At 43.4% G+C, this 3,469-nt stretch overlaps 1 pseudogene; it reads left to right on the forward strand.

Annotated features, from left to right (window-relative positions):
* Positions 1–1,469: 1,469 nt before the first annotated feature.
* Positions 1,470–3,224, forward strand: LOC115433896 (E3 ubiquitin-protein ligase TRIM21-like; annotated as a pseudogene).
* Positions 3,225–3,469: the final 245 nt, after the last annotated feature.

The following is a 3,469-nucleotide window of genomic DNA, read 5'->3' on the forward strand; positions in this document are numbered from 1 at the left end:
TAGGTACAAGCACGAATACTGAGTTAATATTCATGTGTGTGTCCTAAAACCAGACAGCATTCTGCATATTTACACCACCAGACCACCACTAGATAGACCACAAAACAAAGGACCAACAGGCCTCAAGTCCATGAGACTCACACAGAACCAACTCATGTGAATCAACACTAATGATCACAGACAGTCATGGAAAACTGGTTCAGTAACACACGTGTTCATTCATGTGAACCGCCCACAAATAAATGGATCCTGTTCATATTGTAGCGAGCTACACTGATTGGTTTATGCCGAGTCATGTGACTCATGTGGTTTGCAGTGTTACTGTGTTATGTGATGGTGTGCTACATTACATGTTGAAATTATGCGTTAAAAGTTAGTTCATGTTTTGTGTTGCACAGTTATGGGACTTATGTTGTGCCTGGGGGGGAGAGCAGCTGAGTTGAGTGTGTGGAGGCAATGTTTAGTTTTGACACCATGACTGAAAGGTCTGTGCTGTGGCAATAGGGTATGTGCTGTATTACACATGTGTTGTTGTTAAAAAACAAAAAGTCAATAAAACTGCCTTCTCGTAGTCGTGCGGTGTATTGGGGCGCGAGAAGTGCAAACCAAGCTCCCTCTCCTGTGACTTAATCCTACCTGAACGTCACAATATTTTAGAACCTAAACTGCAGGTTTAACAGCTGACTGGACAGATAATGCTCTTCCTGCTGTTTCTAAACATCCCAACTTCAAACATCCCAAATCCCAACTGTATTTAAAGAACCAGAGCCAGAACCCTTCTACATGTCATATGCGCTCTGTGATAAAGCAACACAAACTTGGATTTCACCAAAACATCAACCAGGAAACAGGTCAGAGGTGGAGCCACAGAACAAAGATCATTTCCCAGAAATTAAAGTTAAAGTTGTTCCAAGTGTGAGCAGAGCTGCAGACGCGTCTGTGGAACCGTCAAACAAACCTTAAACCGACTTCATCAGATCTGTTTCAAGTCTCAGCAGAGTCTCTGAAAAAAAGCGGTGAGTCCAACTGAGCTGATCCACAGCTTCAACACTACACTTCAACTCCAAACACAAAACTTTATTCATTTCACACCAACTCTGCTTAAATGGTTCCTATCACTGAACCACATGGATAAACCAACAGTATTTACGTGGATTCTATATTATTACAGCCCATGTCCTTTACATGGTCTGGACTTTGGTTCTACGTCTCTTCATGGTTTTGTTTCCACTAACATTTTCTACAGTTATACATCAATGAACTTCCAGAACATTTCAAAGTCAAAGTATTGGATTGACGTCAAGGATTTTTAGCACTGCTGTAGAGTCATGTGACTGACCAGTCACACTTATCTGAAGACCATAAAGGACTGTTATGAGTCTCCTTATTGTAAATGATCACATGATGATAAACACTGATTATATAATGAAAATATTTCAGTGTTGTATATGTTCTGTTGGTCCATAGATATGGCTGCTGCCGGTCGTGTCCGATCTGAACATCAGTTGCGGTGTTCCATCTGTCTGGATGTCTTCACTGATCCGGTCACAATATCATGTGGACACAACTTCTGCAAGTCCTGCATCTCCGAGCACTGGAGGGTTAATGTCCCATATCAGTGTCCCATGTGTAAAGAGGTTTTCAACACAAAACCTAAGCTGAAGATCAACACTTTCATCTCAGAGATGGTGGCTCAGTTCAGACATGAAGTTCAACATGAACCAAACATCTACAGCTCAGACCAACAAGCTGCCAAACCAGAAGAAGTTCCCTGTGACGTCTGCACTGAAACCAAACTGAAGGCCCTGAAGTCCTGCCTGGTGTGTCTGACCTCCTACTGTCAGCCTCATCTGACAGTTCCAGCACTGAAAAGACATCAGCTGATCTACCCTGTGGAGAACCTGGAAGACAGGATGTGTAGGAAACACGACAAACCTCTGGAGGTGTTCTGTAAAACCGACCACACATCTATCTGTCACCACTGCACCTACTCAGACCACAAAAGTCATGATGTTACTCCTCTGAAAGACAAACATGAAGAACAGAAGCCAGAGCTGAAGAAGACAGAGGCTAAAATTCAGCAGATGATCCGGGAGAGACGACTGAAGATCCAGGAGATCAAACGGTCAGCGGAGCTCAGTAAGAACGCTGCAGACAGAGAGACAGCAGAAGGTGTTGAGGTCTTCACTGCTCTGATGGAGTCTGTTCAGAGAAGTCTGGACCAGCTCAAAGAGGAGATCCAAGAAAAGCAGAGAATCACAAGAAATAGGCTGAAGACTTCATCAAAGAGCTGGAACAGGAAATCTGTGAGCTGGAGAAGAGAAGCACTGAGGTGGACCAGCTGTTAGGCTCTGAAGACCACCTCCACTTTGTCCAGAGGTTCACATGTGTAAAAACTGTTCCTTCCATAACGACCTGGACAAAGGTCAGCATCTGTCCACCATCATATGAGGGGACTGTGGAGAGAGCTGTGTCTCAGGTGGAGGACAAACTCAGAAAAGACATGAAGAAGAAGATGGCTGAAGCTGAGCTGAAGAGAGTCCAACAGTATGAGGTGGATGTGACTCTGGATCCAGATACAGCTTATCCTGATCTCATCCTGTCTGATGATGGAAAACAGGTTCATAATGGTGATAAAAAGAAGAACCTTCCAGACAAACCACAGAGATTCTCTGTTTATTGCAATGTTTTGGGAAAGCAGAGTTTCTCTTCAGGCAGGTTTCACTTTGAGGTTCAAGTCAAAGGAAAGATTAAATGGACTTAAGGAGTGGCCAGAGAGTCCATCAACAGGAAAGGACAGATCCCATTGAGTCCTCAGAACGGATACAGGACCATCTGGTTGAGAAATGGAAATAAGTACAGAGCTTGTACTGATCCTCCTGTCCGTCTGTCTGTGAAGTCTGGTCCTCAGAAGGTGGGGGTGTTTGTGGATTATGAGGAGGGTCTGGTCTCCTTTTATGATGTAGGTTCTTCAGTTCTCATCTACTCCTTCATTGGCTGCTGCTTCAATGATAAACTCCTCCCATTCTTCAGTCCATGTCTGAATGATGGAGGTACAAACTCTGCTTCTCTGATCATCACTCCTGTCGACACCGAGTAAGAAATTCATCAAATGTACAGATTTTCTCTGATTTACTGGAGTCACTAAATTTAGTGATGATGTAAACTGTTTGAACGCGTATGAATCTGTATCCAAATGCACTTAAATACGAACATTTGCAGTGGTAATAATCCTGGTTTGACACATTCTGATACCTGTGATTTAATCCAGTGATAATGATGGTGTTTTAATGTTAACTTGAATTCAAATTTTGGGATTGTGAATGTGTTTCCATGATGTGATTGATTTTATACATTTAAATGATAGAAGTGTTCAGGAGAATTCAATATTCAACTAGAAGCACTCGGAGAGCGCAGACCTCCGCCAAGGCTAATCAGTGGCCCCCCCTGTGGGCCCCACCCACCCCTG

Source organism: Sphaeramia orbicularis, chromosome 15 (genome assembly GCF_902148855.1).
Source record: "Sphaeramia orbicularis chromosome 15, fSphaOr1.1, whole genome shotgun sequence".
Lineage (NCBI taxonomy): Eukaryota > Metazoa > Chordata > Actinopteri > Kurtiformes > Apogonidae > Sphaeramia > Sphaeramia orbicularis.